We start from the raw sequence: 25,652 nt of genomic DNA, 5'->3' as shown, positions 1-25,652 counted from the left end.
ATCCCACATGCCGCGGAGCGCATGGGCCCGTGAGCCATGGCCGCTGTGCCTGCGCGTCTGGAGCCTGTGCTCCGCAACGGGAGAGGCCACAACAGTGAGAGAACCGCGCACTGCAAAAAAAAAAAAAAAAAAAAAAAAGGCCAGCAGGTGCAAATGTGCTCTTTACTTAACTTAAGGAAATGTTCCAGAAGCAATGTGTACTGTTCAGTCTTTCGGAGAGGAAGCAAATCTTGCTATTTCAGCCCTTTTCTAAGCTGAAGCTTTAGACCCCACTAGGAAAGAGGTAATATGCCTGTCAAATTTCACAGAAAGGCTCCCCCTTTCCTTTGGAATGGAGTCCCATCCACGGGGGCCACTATCTTTAGAGAAGCAGCATAGCGGACGCTATGGAGCATGAATGCCCATGTGAACTCCGCGGAACCCTCTAGAGCAGAGTGGTGGGTTTTTACGGGTAGATTAAAAGCAGGTATTTATGGAAGCTGTATTTGAAACCAATCGTACACCAGAAACAGAAATGGGGGAGAGCTGTCAAAAGAAACTTATTCTGCAGGCTCAGAATAAAATTACTATTCTATGCTTTGTCATTGATTTATTGGAAATGCATTTAGAAGTCCTAGGAAGCTTTCATGTCAGACAGTGGGTGGGCTGGCAGGTAGGCTGGTGGTGATTGTGCAGAATTCTTCCTGGAACCTGAGCCTGGGGACGGGGTTCCAGCCCCAGTGGCTGAGTAAAAATGAGTAAATAAATAAAAATAAGACATATTCCTTGTGACTTCAAAGCAATGCAAAATAGGGACAGAGAAATCAGGAGGCAGTGGAAGAAAACTTAAAAATCAGGTCATGGAAAGAAAGCCTCATAAACAAAAAATGTGAACTTCATTAGTAATCAAAGATGAAAACGGTATATCATCATTTGCCTGCCAAAGTAGCAGAGGAGTATTTAAGTGATGATAATGTTAGCACGGGCGCAGGGGATGAGCACTCTTAGATGCCACTGGTGGGAGCATAAATTGCTGTAACCTTTTTAAAAAGTGATTTGGCAATAGCTTTGAAAAGTCTTGGGAAAAAAGATACTCATCTCCTCAGGGTAATTCTACTTCTAACAAGCCACCTAAGGAAGTAATTCAGAATTAGAAATTTTATGCCCAAAGATGTCCACTGCATCACTGAAAACATCCCAATGTTCAACAGGTAGGAACTGTGTAAGTAATATGAGATTTTGTAAGGTTGCAAGATAAAATACAGGATGCCCAGTTCAATTTGAATCTCAGATAAATAAGTATGTCCCAAATTTTGTATTGGAAATTTCACATCAGACATTCATATACTAAGAAAATGATCTGTTGTTTACCTGAAGTAGATTTTTATTTGCTAAATCACGTAACCACACCATAGTTTTCTGATGAAATATTATGCCACCATCAAATACTAATCATGAAAATATGAACTATTTTAATAACATAAGAAAATGCTCAACGATGAAAATCAGACATAATTATGGTACATATACTTTTTAGCAAAACAAAGAATATAAATATAGCATAGGAAAAAAATAAAAAAGAAGAAACAATTAGAAGAAAAGACACCAGACAGTCGTGGGATGGGAGGAGGAGCCCAGCTTTTTTTTTTTTTTTTAGTGGTACGCGGGCCTCTCACTGTTGTGGCCTCTCCTGTTGTGGAGCACAGGCTCCAGACACGCAGGCTCAGCGGCCATGGCTCATGGGCCCAGCCGCTCCGCGGCATGTAGGATCTTCCCGGACAGGGGCACGAACCCATGTCCCCTGAATCGGCAGGTGGACGCTCAACCACTGTGCTACCAGGGCAGCCCCCAGATTACTTTTATAATGGAAAATATATTAGTATTTTACTTTTTATATAAATTTTTTATTGATTGACTGATTTTTGGCTGTGTAGGGTCTTTGTTGCTGCATGTGGGCTTCCTCTAGTTGTGGCGAGTGGGGAGCTTCTCTTGTTGCAGCGAATGGGCTCTAGGCGCACACTTCAGTAGTTGTGACATGTGGGCTCAGTAGTTGTGGCACGCGGGCTCAGTAGTTGTGGCTCATGGGCTCTACAGCGCAGGCTCAGTAGTTGTGGCGCACGGGCTTATTTGCTCCGCGGCATGTGGGATCTTCCCGGACTAGGGTTCAAACCTGTGTCCCCTGCATTCGCAGGTGGATTCTTAACCACTGTGCCACCAGGGAAGTCCCTATATTAGTATTTTAAAAGGTAGTCCTGAGAGAGACAGATAAGATCTCCTCTTTCTCCCTCTGCCCGTGAGTCCCCATTTCCTACTCCCTTATCCTCAAAAATCTCTTTCATGGGGCTCCCCCATCCACGAGGACTAGGTCACTGCTGCTCAAGCCCTGGACTGAACTTGCCTCTGAGCCCTCCCTCCTAGAACTACCCTCAATGCCCCAGTTTTAAATCTGTCTGGCACCCCAGTGCTCTAGGCAGGTGGACAGGTAGAATGAAGGACAGACTGGATGGAGGACAGGTAGGAAGGAGGACAGGTAAGACAGAGGACAGGTAGAATGGAGCACTGCTGGTGGAGCAGGGGACACTGAGTGGCAGGCTAGTGAATGCACAAAGTCCCTACAGGATATAGAGACAGAAGGTTTTTAAGAAAGAACAGATTTTGGAGAATGGGAACTTAGGATGAGTTCTTTTCAATGGTATCTTTGTCATCTTTGGCTAGTCTAAGGTCCAAGACTGAGTACATGAACTAGAAGGAAACATCCCAAGGATCTGAACTCACAGGCCTGAGCTGTGAAGGGGTGCTTCCTTTATGTACTAACATCAGGACTGAGTTATGTGGCTTGAACAATAACGTATGAAATTGATCTTGGTAATTCCACCCGCCAGTCCAGAATGTTTCATATGACCGCGGGGCTCACATTGTGCGTGGGGCACTCGGCACAGGCAGAAAAGTTAACTCTCGTCCAAGTGTTCTGAACGCCAAGGGATTTGGGGGCAGCTCCAAACCACAGAAGCTACTGGAGATGCGAAGAAAGCCCCAGGAGCATGGAGTCTGGAGGACGGGCACCAGGCTTGAATCAGAGGAGAATCTATTATTTGAATCGGGGATTACACTTCTTGGTGGCCAGTGATGAGATGTTAAAAATTTTAAACGTGGGCTTCCCTGGTGGCGCAGTGGTTGAGAGTCCGCCTGCCGATGCAGGGGACACGGGTTCGTGCCCCGGTCCGGGAAGATCCCACATGCCGCGGAGCGGCTGGGCCCGTGAGCCGTGGCCGCTGAGCCTGCGCGTCCGGAGCCTGTGCTCCGCTAAGGGAGAGGCCACAGCAGTGAGAGGCCCGCGTACCGCAAAAAAAAAAAAAAAAAATTTAAACGTGTTTCACGAAGGCAAGTGCTTTGAAGAGGAATTCTCATTTATATGTTTCATTTCAAATATATCAATGAAAACAAACCTACTTCATCACCATTAAAAATTAAAGAAAAAGTAATCCCCAATGATACTGCTAAATGACACTGGGCAAGAATTGTAGTAAAGACAGGAAGACGGATGACTTGATGGATTCTGGATGACTTTCATATTGGGGAGCATTCCAGCCAAAGAATCAATACTGTAAAGCAACGTTATGAGGACGAGGATTTGGAGAAGGGAATGTAATTGAGAGCTTAGTGCTCTGTTTCAGAGGCAGGGGTGACGTGAAATAAATCCCCGTACGGATAAGTTCTTGGACAGATGAGGAGAAAGCTCTCGAGAACGCAAAGGCTTCCTGTTTTCAAGAGGGAAAGCCAATGGTGAAACATTTACAGGTTCTATTTGTTACAAGGAAATTTAAGAGAGAAAAATAGGGAGTCCAAAAAGAGAACACAAATAATATCCCAAAATGTCATTAACTGCCCCAAAGCGTCCTCCAAAGTCTCTGTAGAGATGATGTTTGTGAAAATATACGTAGGGGGCTTCCACATAACAAATTTAAACCAATGAAAACACAAACTCATCTGTCTCTTCACATTAAACTGACAATAAAAAAGTTTTTACAACTCACAAACCAGATAGCTAGTGGGAAGCAGCCGCATAGCCCAGGGAGATCAGCTCGGTGCTTTGTGACCACCTAGAGGGCTAGGATAGGGAGGGTGGGAGGGAGATGAAAGAGGGAGGGGATATGGCGATATATGTATATGTATAGCTGATTCACTTTGTTATACAGCAGAAACTAACACACCATTGTAAAGCAATTATACTCCAATAAAGATGTTTAAAAACAAAAAACCTCACAAACCCACAAAGACCAAGAGAATAAGAAGAGACACAACTACAGACAAGAGAATTCTGGAAGCTGACAAGTCGATGCAGGAATGGTTACCGGCTGCCCTGGAGGCAGGAAGGGAGTGCATATCTAACAGGAATCCTGTTGATTCTGGCAGAGAACCCTAGGAAGGCTCAGAAACTGGAGGTGCCAGGTACTCAGAAAGCGAGGCTGCATGTCAGGTGGAAACCAAAAGCACTGATGTCTTTAAAACGTGGCCAATATGCCCACCCCAGCACATCCACCAAGGGAACCCCGCTCACTCCCGGCAGGGAACCACGTGTTTATCCTCTGGACAAAGCAAAAGAGACAGGAGCAGGAGCCACCTGGCTGAGACTATCCAATGATAAGCCAATCACTGGGGGCTTCCCTGGTGGCGCAGTGGTTGGAAATCCACCGGCCAATGAAGGGGACATGGGTTTGAGCCCTCATCTGGGAGGATCCCACATGCCACGGAGCAACTAAGCCCGCGCGCCACAACTACTGACACTGTGCTCTAGAGCCTGTGAAACACAACTAGTGAGCCCACGTGCCTAGAGCCCATGCTCCACAACAAGCGAAACCACCGCAATGAGAAGCCCATGCACCACAACGAAGAGTAGCCCCTGCTCGCCACAACTAGAGAAGGCCCATGCGCAGCAACAAAGACCCAACACAGCCAAAAAGAAATAAATTAAATAAAAGAAAAAAGAAGCCAATCACTGTAAACTCCCCACTCTGCTCGGCTCAGCTCCCAGCAAAGCAGCAAGGCTCAGCCCCTCCACCAGGCTTAGCCCCACAGCAAACTGGAACAGGAGACTGGAAGAATCCTCTTTGGAGAAACTGACCAGCACAAGAGCATACCCACTAACTTCCCATGGAGATTCTGACAGTGTGAGAGCCCAGCCCACAGTGGTTTGCCATGCAGTGAAGCCCAGCAGCCTCCAAGCTCTGTGAGAAAAGTCAACCAAGCGTTAATAAAGGAGACCTGAACAAACAAAAACAGAAGCCAGAGGAATGAAAGAAAATTTAGAAAACATAAGAAAATTCAAAGAACGATCATTATTTTCCTCAGGTAGATAGGAGATTATATCCATAAAACAAGAACATGATGTTATAAAAAGAAAAAAAGGGACAAAGACAAAGAAATGATTCTGGAATATTTCAGCTGTATTAGCAAAAATAAACATTTTAATAGAAGCGTCGGGATAAAAAACTAATGAAATCCTCCAAAAGTAGAACAAGAAGACACAGAGAGAGAGAAAAAAAATTCCACTGACAAAAGTATCGAAAAAATACTTAAGAATAAATTTAACTTGGTCCCTGAAAACTAGAAGGTAGTGTTAAAGGAATAAAAGAGGACCTAAATTAATAGAAAGATATCCCACGTTCATGGATGAGAAGACTTAATATTGTTAACATGGCTATACTCTCTAAATTGAGGTACAGATTCAACCCAATCCCTATCAAAATTCCAGCTGGCTGCTTTGCAGAAATTGACAAACCAATCACAGATGATCATATTTTGCATAATTCTATTTCTAGAAAATGTCCAGGATAGGCAAACCTACAAAAGCAGAAAGTTAGACTTGTGATTGCCAAGGGCTGGAGGTTTGGGCGGAAATGGGGAGTGACTGCTATTGCATACAGATTTCCTTTGAGGATGATGACAGTATTCTAAAATTGATCATGGTGATGGTTAAACAACTCTGTGCGTATAGTTAAAACCCTTAAATCGTTCACATTAAATAGATGAATTTTATGGCATATAAATTAGATCTCAATGAAGCTGTCAAAAATTTTAAATAAAACTTAAATTAATTAAGAGATGTAAGATAATTTTTCTAAAGTGTCATGCATACACAAAATGAAAGGGCCCACTGTGTGTCAAGCACGATCCAGACTCATACTTGTGAGATTTTGGAACACTACGGATAGAACAATGAATCTCAAACATTCAAGAACAAATGAAAAGCAAAAAGAGTTGCAGGTGTGGATCGGGAATTGCTCATGGAGGGGCCGGTGAAGGGGCAGCTAATTCTCAGGGCAAGTCAAACGATCTGTCCTTGTAAACCAAGTAATATACTATTCTGATTTAAAACAATAATAACCTACTTGGAAAACTCCTTCCAAATTCTATGATCCTTGTGAAATTGTTCTTTCTCTTTAGATTTGTGAAATAGATACAAGACAGTTTTCTTCACCTTTGCTTTGATTTCTTCACTTATGTGTTTTCCCATCATAGGAAATTACTTAACCCTTTTAGGATGGGGGTTACAAGGAAGAAATGACAATGCAGATAGAACAACGGTGTAAAATGAAGGTAAGAAGACAGTGCCCCACGTGAAAAACATCAGAAGGCAAAAGTCACTGCTGTACTTTGCAGAGTATTTCACGTCTTGTTAAGTAAATATGTGCTTAAGCATGAGATACAACAAAACGGCTGAATCGGGTACTATTGTTAACACTGAGGTTCTTGGAAAAATAAATATTCACTCACATAATTTGAACTTGGTACAACTTTCCCAGAAATACAATCCATGGCGAAATTGAGGGCTGTCTTTTGTTCCCTTTCTCATTTAAAGATAAATTCAGTCCCATGAATCCTTTATCCAAAGTACAGTTAATTTTCACCTATTTAGTTTCCAAAATATTGCGATCCCTTATTTTATCAATATAAAGGACCACGGAGTGAGGGATGATTGTAAAAAGAAGCTATACAAAATTAAAAATAGTAGAGTTGAGAAACTAATGTCATCTATTAGCTCTTTTACAACTACTAGCAACAAAATTAAACCTGAATCTTAAATTTTAATTGAATGCCAGTATTTCATATCATTGCAGACACTAAAGAAAGAAATCTAATTTTAAAAACAAAATCATTTTCCATTTTACAGTGGCAGTAATTGTAAGAAGATGTTTATAGGACGAATATACCAAAAGGGACTATCTGGATCTTGTATTAATCATAACAACATTTGCTGCTTATTCAATATAATAAATTAAACACATATTCACATTTGTTATAAGGGATGAAAATAAATCACAGTCAAATTTTATGTATACAATTTATACTTTATGTAATAATGAGGAATATATACTTTGTATACAACTTCTTGATAGAATTCATTTGTTGCTAGCGTAAGTCGGAGTATAGCAGAAAATTTTATATTTATTTTCATAAACTCAGAAAATCAGATAATTTAAAATAATCAGATTTTTCAAATGTTCTCCCATAATATATAGTAAGTGTAAATACACTGTAACAGAAACAAGAGTAACTGAGTCTTAATAAAATTTTGCCTCTGAAGGAGGATCAATGCTCTCCGTATTTTTTAAATTGACTTCTGTCCATAAAGGACACTCTTACCATCACAGTTATAGATTAAAGTTGAAACTCTTTACTGGATGAAATGAAATTCCTCTATATGAATCATAAATGGATGCTGTCCCTCAATATTATTTATATTGGTTACATGAGTCAGTGAGGAGAAAACTACGTCACATACCAAGGGTTAAAAAAATTAATGAATCTTTAAGGAGAATAAAATATATTTGGGAATATGAGATTATTATATAAAAGAAACAGGGATGATCTCGTTTATAAGATATTATTTCTTAGGAAATAGTGACTTATACATACATAAATACATCTACTGTGCGCAGATACAGGCTCAAACGCCACACATCACATCACCCATAGCTCGTCTGCTTACGACTGCGTAAGCACCCAAAGTGATTTAGGCTCTAAGTGCCTTGAGGTTTATTTTCAAAATTTCCTACTATGGGGAAGTGGGACTCAATCTGGGGGGTACCCAAGAGAAATTTTGCAGAGCAATGTACCTGTCGAGCAGGTATGTAAGAAAACACTGCAAGTATGAAGCACACCCCACTGGGGCTTCACGCCCATCTCATCTCCCTTCACCACAGTCCTGAGGAAATCGAAGGTCCCCAAGATTCGGAGGAGATGGAGCCACTTGGAATATCCATAAGAAAGTGTGGGGATAAGGCCAAAATGATGAAAAGATTCAAAATGTTGCAGAGTATTAACAGGTGCAACGCTCAACTCACAAAGAGTGGGTGCTGTGTTGAAAGCATGGAGTTCCGGGGCTTGGTCAGGTGAGTAGACACAGCACCGCCCAGAAGGAGCACACACAGGGGGCCTGGGACCAAGGCAGGATGAGGAGGATGCTGGAAGAGGCTATCCTGGCCACAGTGGGACACCTGCGACACCCGAGTGTCACAATGAACAAGGAGAGCAATGGATTACAACACATGGAAAGTCCTTGAGTCTATGTTGATACATGAGCAAGGGGACTGGTGAGGCAGGTGGCCAGAGAGGCAAAGGTAAGGCTCTTTTCTTACAGACCAAACAATGTAGATGGGACAAAAATCACCAGTTTCAGCTCCTAAAGCAATGGTTGATTCCAGCAAGGATCCTCAATGGGGGTTGAAACTATTAGGTCAAAGGTCCTTGGGGATGAAGATACTCAATCTGAAACTCACCCCCCCACACACTCTTCCTCATTACAACTGTGCCCCCCGGTTCGATGGAATGTGAAGGACACATTATCGCTGAGGTAGTATTTTATGCCAAAAATGTTAAATCATGAGGAATAACTTTTTGAGGAAAACATCCTTACCCTAGCTTTTCTCAGGGGGTGTATAGAGGATTTTAACTCCTTTTTACAGATAAGAGTATAGAGAGAGTTTAAGCCACCTGGCCAATACACAATTAGAAGATGAGAAGAGCAAGAAACAGCCCTCGGACCAAAGTTTAAAAAAAAAAAGGAAGACGGAGGAGGAGGGGGAAGAAAGGGAAGAAGGGGGAGGGGACGGGAGAGGGAGCAGCAGACAGCTCCAGATTATGGGACACTGGCCAAGCCCACTGGCCTGGGCCCAGTGTCTGGGTACATACGCAAATGATGGCTATAATGGTGCTGATGGTGATGATGACAGATAAAACACACAAGAACACTTTACAAGTCACGAAATTTGTACGCTAAAGTCACAAAACGTTCAAAACAGAGTCAAAGAATACCTAAAAAAACTGGAGAGACATATTACGTTCATGCTTTGGAAGAATCAATATAGTTAGGATGCCAAGTGATCTACAGTCAGCAGGAGGTTATTGTAGAAATTAACAATCTGATTCTAACTTTAAGTGGAAAAGCAAATAATGTGAAACAGCCAAAGAAATCTTGAAAAATGTAAAAGGACACACACTACCTGCTTTTACGATTGACTATAAAACTACAGATATTAAGACTGTGCGGTACTGGTGAAAAAGGCCTATAGATGAAAAAACCTGACTGCACACATATGGTTAACAGATTTTCAACAAAGGTGTCAAGAAAATTCAATGAAAAAGTATAATCTTTTCAACAAGTGGTATTTTCAAATGGTACAATTAGACACATATGAAAAGCCCCAAACAAAAAGGCAGGGGGTGGGGAGAGAGAATTGATCCTCACCCTGCCTCATATACAAAAATCAACACAAAATGTAACATAGACATAAATGCAAAACCCCCAAAACAGCAGAACTTCTAGAAGAAAACACAAGGAAAACCCTTCTGACCTTGGATTTGGCATGTACTTCCTGGGATACAAAAAGCATGAAACGTAAAAGAAAAAAATGACCAAAAGAACTTCTTCAAAATCAAAAACTTTGCTCTTTGAAAGACATTGAAAAGAAGGTGAAAAGGTAGACTGCAGAACTGGAGAAAATATTTGCAAAACACATCTTAGACAAAGGGCTTGTATCCAGAATATATAAAGAATTCTGAAAACTCAATTAACAACCAACCAAATCGAAAAACTGGCAAAAAAATTTAAAGAGACATTTCACTTAAAAGGAGATACAAATGGCCGAGACAGACATGAAACCATGTTCAGTGTCACTAATAATTAGGAAAATGCAAATTAAAACCACAGTGAGATACCACTACACACCTATTAGAATGGCTAAAGTTTAAAAAAAAAAAAGCAGGAAGTTGCAGAACAGACATTCTCCTATGTTGCTGGTCTGAAGGCAAAAGGATAGAGACATTTTGGAAAAGGTTTGGCAGGACCCAACCTTCCTGCTTCTAGGTATTTACCCAAGAGAAATGAAAACATATATCCACACAAAGACCTCTATACAAATATTTATAGACAGTCTTAGTCTTAATTGCCAAACATGGAGACACCTTACATGTCTATTACCTAGTAAGTGGATCAACAGACCGTGGTAAATCCATGTGACGGAATAGTACTGCGCAATACAATGGACCTACTACTGAATAAATAAATGTGCATCGTTCTCAAACACCAAGGGTTTCTTTTGTTTCAAAGAAAAAAAAAAACTGTGCTAACTGAAAGACGTCAACACAAAAGGCGACACAGTGTATCAATTCATTTATGTGACATTCTAGAAACCCAAAACTACAGTGACAAAGGGGAGACGGTTGACTCCAGAGGGGAATGATGAGGGGGGACTTTTTTAGGCATATCACAATCCTCTAACTTTGTATTTGGTGGTGATCACACAACTGTATATATCCATCAAAATTCAGAACTAAAAAGGGTGAATTTTACTGTATGATCATAGATATATATATATGATCACACAGTAAAAAGAAGAAGAAATATATATATATAAAGAAGAAAATTTGAAAATCATAAAATCCCCATAAGATGATATGCAACTAATATTGATATTCTGGTGGATTCATTCTTGCTCTCACATATATAGAAAGAGACTACTTTTAATGAACATTGGATCATACCTCAGTTACTGTAGCTTTAGCTTTCAAATGGTTTGTTATCTGTAGTACAAGTCCTACATCACTACCCTTGGTTTTCACATTTCCCTGAGTGTCCATGCCAATCTATTCTTTCGCATGAACTTTAGAACCACATTACTGAGCGTGAAACAAGTCCCACTGGAATTGAAATTGAGGTGGCACTGAATTTTTAAATTCATTGAGAAGGCTTATGATAGCAGCCTTCTCAATTACGCGCACCCAGTGTCTCTCCGTTTGTTCAAGTCTCTTTTGATGCCATTCAGGAATATTTTGTGATTTTCATCATATGGATCTTAAACGGCTCTTGTATTATTGTTCCTAGTGGGAGGAGAGCTTTTTCTCCAAAAAGCTTTAAATTTTTCTCTATATTTTTATTTGTATACTTGGGAAAACCATTGACTGTCAACTTGCAGAAATCTGTCATCACTCCCTGTAGTCTTTGTTATGAGGGGGGTGTGGAGGGGGGCCTGGGGAGAGATGTTAAAACAGACCAAGCCAACATCTGTCAACAATTTTGTGTTGTCCTTTCCAATCGCTATAAACTGTATTTCTGTTTCTGGACCTACTACACAGGTCCTCACCACCAAGATGATGGCAAGTTGTAATAAGAGCCAGCATCTTTGGGGTTGTTTTTAGAGATTTTAATGGGCATGCATGCCTTTAGGGTCTAATGTGTTATTTTTATTTTCTTAATTGAGATTTAATTGACATAGTTTAAGGCATACAATGTGTTGATTTCATACATTTATATATTGCAATACAATCACAACTTATGGTTAGCTAACACACCTATCATGTCCCATAATTGCCATTTTTATGGGTGGTGAGAATATTTAATATCTAGTCTCCTGGATATTGGCTTAAGATAGACCTTAAGATGTTAAGGAAAATTCCTAACCTAGAGATCATCTCTGACAAAATATGTGAAGCTAAACAAAAAGGATTATGGATATTACTAAAATATAAGAGTTTTATATTGAAGGGCAAAAAGATCCAGCAATAGAATTACGCATCAAAAGAGCACACAGGGGGCTTCCCTGGTGGCGCAGTGGTTGAGAGTCCGCCTGCCGATGCAGGGGACACGGGTTCATGACCCGGTCCGGGAAGATCCCACATGCCGTGGAGCGGCTGGGCCCGTGAGCCATGGCCGCTGAGCCTGCTCGTCCGGAGCCTGTGCTCCGCAACGGAAGAGGCCACAACAGTGAGAGGCCTGCATACGGCAACAAGAAAAAAAAAAAAAAAAAAGAGCACATAGGGATGCTGTTAAATTTTACTAAGGGGGCAAGAAAGGTACCACCCCCCAAAATAAATACGTAAGGCCAAGCTATAATAAAACAAAACTTAGAAGAGGGACATTTCTTCATAAATCCCATTTCCTAGGAAGGGCATCGTCTAACATTTACAGAGGCACACTGTGTTAGGCACTATTCCAGAAGCCCTCATGAAACTCACATTCTATTGGCCAGAGTGTGTTGACAGGGAGCTTACTGTCAGCTAAACTTAAACAAGAGCTTCACTCAACCCTGACAAGTGAAGCTCTTGTTTAAAGCTCCTTAGTATCTTAAGGAGACCCTCTGGTACTTGCTCTGAGGTATCATCATGCACCTGGCAAGTATACACTGTAGATACTGTCACATCACATTTTGCAAAAACAAGACAAAACCAAAACCCCTTCCACGATGTTGAGAAAAATATTCAACGGGATATCAATCAAAATATACAGCGAGTACCCAGAGTTATGTACACATTATTCACATCTATCTATTCCTACACAGACTTAATGAAAATACTAGAAGAAGCCATTCCCCTACTCTTCTCAAAATTTAGAGCTGTGTCTTGTAATTACCAATCATAATGGTGACCGCCACAGTTTTAATTAGGGAATATAAAACACTGTTTTCTTAAGATTAATCTCTTTAAACCAAATTCACATATTCTGAAGATTAATGTTTTACCATGACAATCACAGACATTTCAGGTACCTGACTCACGCATAAAAATAAAAAGGAGGCACCGGCTCCAGCTCCAGGGGCTCCGCTCGCCTGCCGGCACGCCGCACACCACCCACCGCCCGGGACCGCTCAGACCCCTTCCGACAGCCCTCTCTGCGCAGCCTAGGACGCCTCTCCCCCGTCCCCCGACCCCGCCGCGGAAAGTTATGTTTGAAGACCCGGGGTGGGGGGGTGGGAGAGAGAAACATGGACATGAAGAGGACGATCCACCTGGAGCTGAGGAGCTGCACCCCGGCAGCTGTTCAAGAACTTGTCCTGGACAACTGCACATCAAATGATGGGAAAATTGAGGGCTTAACGGCTAATGTGTGAACTTAGAGTTCCTCAGTTTAATTAATGTAGGCTTGATTTCAGTTTCAAATCTCCTCAACTACCCAAATTGAAAAAGCTTGAGCTCAGTGACAATTGAATCTTGGGAGATCTGGATAGGTTAGCAGAAAAACTTCCAAATCTTATACATCTAAACTTAAGTGGAAATAAACTGAAAGATATCAGCACCCTGGAACCTTTGAAAAAGTTGGAATGTCTGAAGAGCCTGGATCTGTTTAACCGTGAGGTTACTAACCTGACTGACTTCGGAGTTCCTGCCCCAGTTCACCGACCTGGTTGGCTATGACCGAGAAGACAGTGAAGCCCCTGACTCAGATGCCGAGGTGGATGGTGTGGGTGAAGAAGAGGATGAAGATGAAGACGAAGACGTAGAAGGGGAGGATGAAGACGAAGTCAGTGGGGAGGAAGAATTCGTATATGATGGAGAAGCTGATGAAGATGAAGACGGGGGCTTCCCTGGTGGCGCAGTGGTTGGGAGTCCGCCTGCCGATGCAGGGCACACGGGTTCGTGCTCCGTCCGGTCCGGGAGGATCCCACGTGCCGCGGAGCGGCTGGGCCCGTGAGCCATGGCTGCTGAGCCTGCGCGTCTGGAGCCTGCGCTCCGCAACAAGAGAGGCCGAGACAGCGAGAGGCCCGCGCACCGCGATGAAGAGCGGCCCCCGCTCGCCGCAACTAGAGAAAGTCCTCGCACAGAAACAAAGACCCAACACTGCCAAAAATACATAAATAAATTTATTTTTAAAAGATGAAGATGAAGATGAGGAGGAAGAAATCAGGAAAGGTGAAAAGAGGAAGAGAGAAACACGATGAAGGCAAAGATGATTGAGACCCCAATAACCTGCAAAAAAGAACTGTTCAGTATTGGCTGGACTGCTCACAGGGATTTGGTAGCTGTTTAAGAAAAAAAAAAAAAAAAGGTAGCTGTGATCACAAACCCCAGGACACCAACCCACCCAAAGAGCCAAAGAACAGTTTCTGTGACGTTCCACCGTCCTCCATTTAGTCCCTCTTAGGAATCCACCACCAAGCTTGGGGACTTCACCTCAACAAAATTATAAGCGTTGTTAGGTTTTTGTGTAAGACTTGCTGTAGCGTGGACAGCTGTGATCTGTGAGTCGACCGTCCGTGGCTGCCAGTTACACTGAGATTGTAACAGCATTTTTACGTTCTGTACAACAAAGAAGCTTTGTAAATAAAATCGGAACGTTTAAAAGAAAGAAAGAAAGGAAGCGTCACAAATCACACTGGTTTCCCTTCACCTGAACCCAAACCTCTAATCGCAGGTCACACTGAGACGATCTACATTGGGAGCCACTCTTCAACAGATCTTCAGCCAAGATTTTTTTTTTTATTAATCTTGATCAGACAAGATCTTAACAGCATGTAGTGGAAGGTAAATCCACAGAGTCGTACTATAATGACGAATTTTAATTATTCTCCAGAATCACTCCTTGTTTGCAAAATTGAGTATGTTTTTCACAAGCTAGTTCTCTGGCTACACAGTTAAAAGTGCAAAATGTAGTGATCCTAGCTCCTGTCTCAACAAGAAGTACAGGGGATAATGAAGCCCACTAGTTTTGAATTTAAATCAGCTCTTTTGGTGTCATGAAGGGGCAAAAAGCAGAATTCTAGACTGATCAGTTAAAGAGAAGCACGGTCAACAGGAGGTATTTGTTTGAAAGAATTGGAAACTTCACACAACTACATGGGAATTCTGGAAAGGAAAGCACCATTATTGGGGATGAAACTATTATCACAAATAATAATTTCTAATGTCGACCAATGAATGGGCCTATAAGGCCATCCATGAGCTGCCCCCCTCTCCACAAAATACCCCTGACTCCATCTCTGATATGAGCTGAACTTTGTCCCCCCTCCCCTGCAAATTCATATGTTGAAGTCCTAATCCCCCAGAGCCTCAGAATGTAAATGTATTTGAAGATGGGGTCTTTAAAGAGACAATTAAGGTAAAATAAGGTCATTAAGGTGGCCCTCATTCAATATTACTGGTATTCCTTAACGAAGAGAAGATTAGGACACACACAGAAGAAGGGCCACGTGAAGATGCAATAAGAAGACGGCCATCTACTAGCCAAGGAGAGAGACTTCAGAAGAAACCAACTCAGGAGGACACCTTGATAGTGGACTTCTGGCCTCTAGAACGATAAGGAATGAATTTTGGTTGTTTAAGCCACCCACTCTGTGGCTTTTGTTATGGCAGCCCTAGAACCTAATATAACCTCATGGCTTCAGTCACAGTCTCCATGGGGTCTCAGAACTTGCCCAGCTTCTCCCCTCAAGAAGCTAGGCTGCCCTGCCTGTGTCCTCTGATGAAGGCTCCTCCCCAAGAAGACCACCTTACGCCCAGCCCCTTCCTCCAGCACGTGGCTCCAAGGCCTGCTTCCCCAGCGCTGCTGCTGCTGCATCCCATTTAGAGTGGGACCCCTGCTCAGGCCCCAGCACACCCCATCCTCTCACACCACCTTCTCCTGCAGGAGTTACCTTCACACACATTCACGTAATCTACCTACTTATTAGAATTGTTGTTGATCAACTCTCCCCACTGGAATATAGACTCCAAGAGGGCAGGGATCACCGTTTCACTCGCCAACCAAGCTCTAATGCCAAGAAAAGAGCAATAAATCCTTTGATGAAGCAGACTGAATGCCCATGATGTTGTCATTAAAAAAAAAAAAAAAATTAAAGTGAAAAAAGGCCTGATATAAACAAATAAAAGGGAAATTACTCAGTCCAGCAAAGGCCATAATTGGAAATAAGGACAGATTAATAATATCATTAAAAACAATGTACTTCTAATGAAGTTATCAATTTCTTTAGTCTTTTTAAAGATCCCTAAACCTACTGCTAAGTAACACTTTTCTAAAGAAATTCATGTACCAAAGTATTTTTTACAATCAACTTGAAACGTATGTTCTGAGACGCTGACAATACTACCAGAATTTTTTTGTTATCTAATAGTACTGAATTCACGTTAGTTAGCAAAATGTCTCTGTGGCGGGGTTTGCTGTGAGCGCATCTGAATGTAAGCAACTACCTTGGGGATTCGCCATCTACCTTTTCTCTAAAGAGAGCTCTCTCTCTGGGTTATCATATTCAAAGCAAATTCAAACACTGTGTCCTGGAAGAAAAGAATTGACAGGTGAGTCTTAAAGCAAAGCTGGCCTGGTCATTTAACGGGCGTTGCACTGATAACGACAACCTGATATGCTAGAAAATTTGTGCACTTTTGTACATGGAGTAAAAGCCCAGGGCCCTGTTGTAAGACATGGTCTGTGAGTCTGTTTACTGGGCAGTAATAGGTGTGCACAGGTGCAGCCCGTGTCTTCCATCCCACGCAAAGCTTCACCTGAGTCACATCACGTCATTGTAAGCCTCCATCAAAACACAGGGCAAAGGCAAAAACCAAACAAGAGTGCGATGGTAGCCACCAAGCGATCACAATGCAGCCACGTAATCCAGCAAAAATGAGGAAGCAGAAAACCTCATTTTGCTCACAGGCTTTGTATAGCGTTTGAGAGAACATTCCGCCAAGTGCACCGTGCTGCTCCCCGCCCCACAGATGAGAGAGAAAGAGTCTTCCAACCACCCGGGGACCCGGGCACATTCCCGAGACTCAGGCACACCTTTCTGGAGGGTCTCCTCATCTACAGCCAGATGATTCAACTCCCCTTCCCTCTACAACCTGTGAGCAAAATCCATTCGTACGAAAAACAGGCGAGGGCAAATGTGGCTCGTTTTGAAATATTAAAATTATCGTCATAGAACACAGAATGCAGAGGAGAGTGTGTTGAAGCCCAAAGGACATTATTAACCCAGCATGTGTATATCACCATTTAAAAAAAAGTTTACTTTGAAAGAACAGATAAATTCAATAACATACAAAGAAATATGTGTGATCAAGGAGATCGTTATAATCTGACAGAGAAAAGAACATATTTATTTATTATTTTGAGATGCTAATGGCTTCAATAAAATTCTGAGAAAATTTTGATATAATTAGAGTCTTGTTAGGATAATGAGGTATTTATATGGTTCACATTTCTTGTGTATTTGATAAGTCCTTACTTTGGCATAATTGCTATGAAATAAATTTCTATAAAGTCAAAAAAATAAAAAGAATAAAATCACCTTCAAATTTCTAATACTTTCATGATTTTACCAGATGGAAAATCTACTCGGTTACTAACAAGTATCAGTTATAGGGTAGGCAGTAAAATTCAAGCTGAGGGTTATAAAGGTAATGGGGAAGAGACCAGTCAGAGCTCAGGAACGTCCAATACAGCACGTTTATGCAAGGCTCAAAAAGTCCTACCTTGTCGCATGTAACTCGGAGGGAGCTGAGGGGGATTGCTAGGGACCCATGCTCAGCCCAGCCTGAAAGTCACCCCGAGATTTGGCTTCCAGATCTGACTGTGTCTGAGCCGCAATGAAACCTCACCATCAGCGCCCCAATGGGAGAGTCACAAATCAAAGGAGGCTCATCCTGATTCTGCCAGCATGGAAGGAAGCGTGAGATTCTCACTGCCTGGAACCCTGAGAACAGGAGGAAGGCTTGGGCATCACTACGGCCCCGCCCCTTTCTACACACTACCTGCCCTTTATAACTGGCCATGAAGTAAGCCTTTTCCAACCAGAGGGCAGCATTTCCAGCCCAGGAAGAGCAGGGTAATTTCCGGGGGAACCAGAATTGGGGGAAAGTGTCCAGAGCGTCCGCTGCAGCCAGGCATTTCAGATAAAGGGCTGCTGGCAGACGGCTCAGGATGAAGCCGGTAGAGGACGAGAGAGCCCACCTCACATCCATTTCTCGTCTGCTTTCTGCCCATCAGGTGGGTGCTCAGGGCATGTCTGAGGATACAGAACGGAGGCCTTAGGAACACCGCTTGTAAAATGCGTTGGTTACAAACGGTCGCCAACCTTGCTGCAGCTGAGGGAGGCCCACACTGGCAGAGAGTTACAAGTCTCAATCACCTTCCCCCTACCCTGGGAAGCTCTTATGATGGCCAGGTGTCTTCACCTAGCAAGTATATTCGTGCTGCCCTGACCCCGAAGAGAGGGTGTCCAGGACAGCAGCTCTGGAGCAACAAGGACAGACTGAGCCAACTGCAGCAGATAAAGGAGAGGACAGGCAGGGCAACTGATTACAGGTGTGTTCAGAGAGCAATCGAGAGCTACCTGGTGAGGGGGAGGGGTCAAGAATGGCCACATGGGAGAGCTGACTGTACGCTAGGACCTCGGAATCATCCACTCACTCATCAACACACACATGCATCACTACTTGCTACAGGTCAGGTCCTGTGCTGGGGCTTGGAATATGAATGGAGATAAGCCACAGGTGCCTGCCCCGGTGTCTGGTGAGAAAAGACCCATTAAAGAGCAGTTGTGTTAGCGTGGCAGGGTCAAGATGGGGTGACACGGGTGCTGGGGGGGGGGGAATGGAACAGGGGCACCCAGCCCGGTGGAACTGGGGAGAGAAGTGGGAGAAATTCAGTCCAGGCAGAGATGCTCCCTAATCACAATGGTGAAGGTCCCAGGAGCCTGGGAGCTGGGAGCCCAACAGGCCCCTTTATGGGAACTGGTCACAGAGGCAGAAAGTAAGATAGAAGCAAAGACAGGGCAGGGACCTCAATGCTCAACTTTATTTGCCTGCAAGTTTCCTGTGTCTTATACATAGTTATTCTCTTTGCCAATTAGATCCTACTCCAGTCCACAAGTACGATCAACATGATGGGGATAGAAAGTTGCCTATTAGGAAAATTTCAAAACATCAACAACTTTGGTGCTCACTTAGAAAGGAGCATTTTGTATTAACTACTTCTTATGTTTGACAGGTTTTATCTGGCTTTCTCTTTGCATACTCTTGTACAGAAATGCAAATCCTTCCCTAGCAATTACAGAGTGAAATAGTGGAAAAGATACTTTTGTAACAACTTGTAATTTTCTAAGCTATGTCTCCAACAGCTAGAACTCACAAGGCTAACTTCTCTGCATTCTTCCAAAGCAACCCTCACTCCTTGGAGAGAAATCCTTCAATCTAATTGTAGTTAATTAGACAAAACTGATTAAGCCCTGCATTTGGTTGCCAGCAGTCTGGATCAACATGAGATGGTGAACAGAATAAACAAGGAAAAGGACGGGCTTGGCTGCATCCTATGTTGTGCCCTTTCTCTGGGATCTAAAAGGAAAGAATGGTGATGGGAGAAAATGTCAAGATTCACATAGCGGAGGGCGCACCACGGGCTCACCTGTCCTCTTCAGGGAGGTCTCTGACACACCCCTCTCTTGCCTGTAGCATTGATGCAGCAAGTGGGGCAATTGCTTTGCTTGACTAAAACTTGTTCCGTTCCAATAAAACACTCAATTATAAAAGTTTTTTAAAGTCCGTTCAGTACTTAGAAAATTCAGTTACGAGGGGCCTGCAAACAAATTACAATTCTTGTTCCCATCTAGTACTTTGTGTACTTCTGACACATAACAACATATGAATTCCAAACCTCTCTAATTCAGATTTACTGGCAGAGAGAGAATAGAGTTAATCGGTGGAAAATGTGAATTTCAGGATATATTTTGTAAACACTGATTTTACGTACATAAAGGAACTTACTCAAAAATAGATTACAAAAGTATATATAGTAATTTTTCTGATACTTCTAATTTAATGGTTACATATAACTTTTTCTTATTCCAACAGCACAGTTAACGTATTCAAGTTCATTAAAATGTATTTTAACTTTCTACTAGTTCGAGTTTAAGCAAATTTTTTATCATATACACTCCTTTTTGCCCTTCCACAAAACTCCTGCTTTAAATTCTCGCTTATTATTATTTGAAATTCTTTATTACAAATAACTTAAGCCATGGTAAAAGAAAAATGTAAACACATTTTAAAAGTGTTTCTTAATAGTCCTTCTCCATCCTCAAAAAAATAGTCCAAAGTTATCTTTGGATATAATTAAAACAGGATACTTTTTCTTATTAAATAGTTAATGGGACTTCCCTGGTGGCACAGTGGTTAAGAATCCACCTGCCAATGCAGGGGACACGGGTTTCAGCCCTGGTCCGGGAAGATCCCACATGCCGCGGAGCAACTAGAGCACATGAGCCTGCGCTGTAGAGCCTGAGAGCCACAACTACTGAAGACCGCGTGCCACAACTACTGAAGCCCACGTGCCTAGAGCCTGTGCTCCGCAACAAAAGAAGCCACCGCAATGGGAAGCCCGTGCACTGCAACAAAGAGTAGCCCCCTTTCACTGCAACTAGAGAAAGCCCATGCACAGCAACAAAGACCCAACACAGCCAAAAATAAATAAATAAATTGGAAATAATTTTTTTAAAAAAGATTGCTTTGAAAAAATAGTTAATGGGTTATCAAGAAAACCTGGTTTTCCAGGGACAGAAAGTAAACACACAAATTTTTAAGAAGGCGCATGTGAGCCCAAAGCATAGCTATAAACATATACCAAGAAAACATCAGTATCTTATTTTTCTTGTGAGTCTCCAAGTCATTTTGATAAGCTAAGGAGCAGAAAGCAAACCTCAGCTGGTCCGTAGTCCCCACTGATAAAAGCTTATGGTGAAAAAAGGCAAACTGCTGATCCGGGAGTGTGTGTACGGAGATATGGAGAGACCAATGACAGAAAGGTGATTTATTAAGCTAATTACACAATTACTTTCAACAAGCCATTTGTAAGCACAAATCTTGATAAAAAATAAATGCTGGAAACATCAGCGTGTATAAAGTGTGACATCTGTACCCCTCTGTGCTGCTCCTGGAAGCTCAGATACAGCGACTTCCCTCCCTACACCCATGGGTAAAGACGACAAAGACAAAAATACTGACTGATGCTATTAGAACAGCATCTTCCTGATCCAATGTCATTGAATTAAAGAGTGTCTGTCAAACACTCTCAGCATAACAGTACTTTGTTGTCCAGCAGGCCGGGCTACACACAGTTCAGCTTTCCACTCTCCTCCGAATGAAGCCTCAAAACAGAAAAGCTGGGCTTCCCTGGTGGCGCAGTGGTTGAGAATTTGCCTGCTAATGCAGGGGACACGGGTTCGAGCCCTGGTCTGGGAAGGTCCCACATGCTGCGGAGCAACTGGGTCTGTGAGCCACAACTACTGAGCCTGCGCATCTGGAGCCTGTGCTCCGCAACAAGAGAGGCCGCCATAGTGAGAGGCCCGCGCACCGCGACGAAGAGTGGCCCCCGCTCGCCACAACTAGAGAAAGCCCACGCACAGAAACAAAGACGCAACACAGCAAAAATAAATAATAAATTAATTAATAAACTCCTACCCCCAACATCTAAAAAGAAAAAAAAACAGAAAAGCTGAGCTTCACAAGATGTAGACCGTCCTCCCAAAGGTTTAGTTCAAGAGTCTTTAATTGAAAAAGCACTGAGCTCTACATCAGATTAAGGAAATAACTGAAGGAAACTCAGTAAAGTAAAGATAAGCCATAAGGTGCAAGTTCCACACAAGAGATCATCTTTTTAAGACATTGTGACTCCAAGAGCTGCACATTAAACCACTTGCTGGGTATAGCTTCTCATCACTCCCTCTGGACGAACCTTAAACTACCGTACCTTTAAATCAACTGAGAAAGGCAGCTGCTCGTTCACCCAGGAAGATACAATGAAGATCAATCCAGGACACAGGAGTGGAAGGAACTTTAACCAGATGACATCTTTGAACATTTTTGGTTCTGTAACTTATCCCTAATGCTCCTAGCATTCATTCTGAAACCCATACCCTGGGCCAGAGACTGTGGGAGAGGCTGAGGATACAGAAATATGAAGACACAGTCTCAAGGCCTGAGAAGCTCCAACAGTTAAGGAGGGGACAGTGTGAACAATGAACAGGGCTGCATCAGCAACAGTCAAAATGGTAAGAGTTGGTCTACACCTGCCACTGGTGTAGGCTGGGGACATGGTCAGTATCACAGAGCAGGTTGGGCTGGGACAGAGATGGGACAGAAGGTAAGGAAGACAGGGTCTCACTCAGCACTGGATCAAGTGGGCTGAGAAGATGACCAGGGGATTCCACACCAAGGAATGCTTTGAAAGCCAGCCCTGATTGTCTAGAGTAGTAAAATCCACAGAGACAGAAAGTAGAAGGGTGCTAGGGTACCAGGGGCTGGAGGAGGGGAGAAGGGAGAGTTAGTGATTAATGGGTATAAGAGCTTCAGTTTGCAAAGATGAAAAGAGTTCTTCAGATGCATGGTGATGATGGTTGCGTAACAGTGTGAATGTACTTAATGCCATTGAACTGTACACTTAGAAAGGTTAGATGGTACCTTTTGAGTTATGTATATTTCATCACAATTAAATTTAAAAAAATTAATTAGCTCCAACAAGACCTAGTACTCCCTCCCCTTTATAGACAAAATGGCCAAGATGTGAGTGAGTAGAATGATGGGAGATAAGGAAGTTAGCCAAAAGCTAAGCACATAACCCCCGAAGAGCAGTGAGCTTAACCAAAACCTTTACTTCTTTAGGGCTGCTTCAAACAGATCATGAATCCACATGTTCACACTTGTTAGGACTTGCAGAGTCTATTTCAGCAAGTCCAGTCCAACCACAGTGCACTGACAGTTCCTTCTTTACCCCCAATCTTCTTGAACCTAAAAGGAAAACCTTAGGGCAAATCCACAGACCCAACTCTGAATCTGGAGAATTAAATAAACAATATCTAGAAGTTTGAGCTTAATAACTGATTATCCTTTGATTGGGAAATAAAAGCACAAAATCAGAGGAAAAAATAAGGAAAGGACCGTGAATTTCAATGTGACAGAGACAACGGGCATCAACGGTGCAGAGAGTATAGAGACATGTGAACTTTGCAAAAGCCCTGCTTTGTCTCAGTGCAAACGGTAGGGGATCATTGCCAAGAGCATCCTTGGCTGGTGGAGTGAGAAAAGTTTGATAAGCACAGGTGTGGGCAGGAGATTAGACGGGATAGAGGTCAGAAGCTACCTGTCCGAGTCATTGGCAGCAAGCTAAGTAAGTTACCAGTTTTTCTCATTTAAAGAAGATTCCTCCCCCACCCCCAGCCAAAAAGTAAAAAATAAAAAGGTTCCTCCAGTTCAAAATGTTATGACTTGATGATTCCATTTTGAACCAAAGTTATTTACCTGGCTCTACTATTAGTGAACCAAAAAAAAAAAAAAAAAAAAAAGCAGATTCTACTTTGACACAATATTTTCAATTGTGCGTCTCACATGTACTACTGCACATTAAGTCAAATTATGCGCCTATTTCTATAAAGGAAATCCCTATTCAAATATTTTGATGTTCTTTTAGATTAATGAAAGTAATTATATTCTAAAATTTTTAATATCTCATAAAAATATTTTCCATGTGGCACTTTTCCCACTGATACACGGCACCAACATACAAGAAAACTTTGTTCTTCAACCTGCAAAAGCATATATGAGCACACTCACGTTGCCAGTATGTGGGCATTACACGTCTGAAGCATGGCTTTGCCATTATTTCCATGAGGATCTCCAAACAGATGAGAAGTTGGTAAGTGAACTTAATATTTATTAACTGGAAATCTTTTCAAGATATATCTTTGTTGTTTTTTTTTTTTTATATATATAGTAGAATGAGAAATCCCTAGGAGCTCAGAACCTCCTGGCAAAGCACAGTATGCTCAACAGACACACAGTAGGATTCTCATCCTTCTGGCTTCTGGAAAATTAGCATACTATCAGTTTATGAGAATTATGATCCAAACACAGTGTCACTAATGAAATAACACCCAGCGTGAAACTGCTTAAACCGCTTACACTATCCAGTTCCAAGGAAGTAATGTGCAGAATCCAATTAAAAAACCAGTTTTCATCTCCTTAAAGCTGGAAATCAGGGACAAAGCCAAGTTATATTGAAAGGAGAGGGTCTCAGCAGGTGTCCCATGAGCGGGTTCTTGGTACAATGGCACGAGATGCCTGACTTTGGAATGTGTCTTACTTTTCCCCACCCTCACCTTTTCTCTCCTCCTCCCCCCTCCCTCTGTGTTATAATAAAACTCCTCTGAGGCCAGGGAACAAGGCTGATGGTTACAGCACTGAATGCCTAGCACTTAGAACATGGGAATGTGGTAATCACCTAATAAATATGGCGACAAGTGAATGAGTACCTCCTCCAACGGTCCCCTGTACTACCCTCTGGCCAGACAACAGCTGGAGGGAAGAGGAGAAATGATGGTCAGTGATCACTGCTCTTTGGCCTTGACTGGATCAGAGCTATAGGATGAGCTGTGCAAGAACACCAACCCCTGCCCCTGATACAGACTCAACGATGGAAAGGTGATGGCTGCAACCAGCAACTGGGAGGCCACTTCCCCGACCAATGATTCCTCCCCTTAAAATTCTGCTCAAACCTTCGCCTGACTCCAGCCATTATTCCTAGCAGAGCTTGCCCATCTGACAACCGAAGGCTTCTATAAATTCCTCTGTCTGGCTACAGTTGTGAACACGTTGTTCTGAAGGCCAAAAATTTTCCAGCAGCAGGCAAGAGCATTTAGAAAATTAATGAACCAGAATTCTATTACCAGTAAAATCTTGCTTTAGTATGAGGACCAGTCTGGGTGCTCACTGCGGGACTGGGTATCTCAATAGTTGGCAAAATGGAATATGGAATATTGCCAAGAGGAAAAGTGATGAAATTCAAACATACTCGTAGAAAGGTAAGCTCCTGACCATTTACTGAGATCCATGATTGGCTTAGAATCAAGACAACATGTTGCTTACAAACATAATGAACAGTAATACATAAATAGACACTTCAATTTTTTCTGATTAGTAGATAGCATTTCATTTTTAGCTTTTAAGCTTGCGCTTTAAATTTGATTTTCTGTTTTGTTCATCCAATCTCCCAAATTGACACGTTTAAGTCCTCCTTGAAAATACTTTTGACTCAGCAACATTGCTGTGGGAGTTGATCCCAAGGAAATAAACCTAAATAGAGAGATGTTTTGGCAGAAAGATGGTCCATGAAGCATTACTTATCCCTAAAAATAACTTAAATATTTCATAGTTATAAAATAGTAAAGAAAAATAAAGAATACTCATTTGGTTGATAAAATTTATACCTAAAAATGGATGTTAGGAAGACAAAGCAATGACATGGGAGAAGTGCCTGTTGTAGGAGATTAACAACCTCTAGCAAATGATGGGACGTGCAGACGCAGAACACAGAAGTTTGAAGAGAGGTCAAGATTTGCGCAGGGACTATTCACAATAGCCCA

At 42.3% G+C, this 25,652-nt stretch overlaps 1 protein-coding gene and 1 pseudogene across 2 annotated transcripts in view; one reads left to right on the top strand and one right to left on the bottom strand.

Annotated features, from left to right (window-relative positions):
* DOCK1 (dedicator of cytokinesis 1) overlaps positions 1–25,652 on the bottom strand; it is a 542,215-nt gene that overhangs the window by 208,854 nt on the left and 307,709 nt on the right. The window lies entirely within an intron of this gene.
* On the top strand, positions 12,250–14,581 carry LOC113623529 (acidic leucine-rich nuclear phosphoprotein 32 family member B-like; annotated as a pseudogene).

This window comes from Aethalodelphis obliquidens, unplaced genomic scaffold (assembly GCF_003676395.1).
Source record: "Aethalodelphis obliquidens isolate GAN/ISIS:26980383/991018 unplaced genomic scaffold, ASM367639v1 scaffold11, whole genome shotgun sequence".
NCBI lineage: Eukaryota > Metazoa > Chordata > Mammalia > Artiodactyla > Delphinidae > Aethalodelphis > Aethalodelphis obliquidens.
The sequence above is the reverse complement of the archived record's forward strand: the minus strand, read 5'-3'. Positions and strand labels throughout refer to the sequence as shown.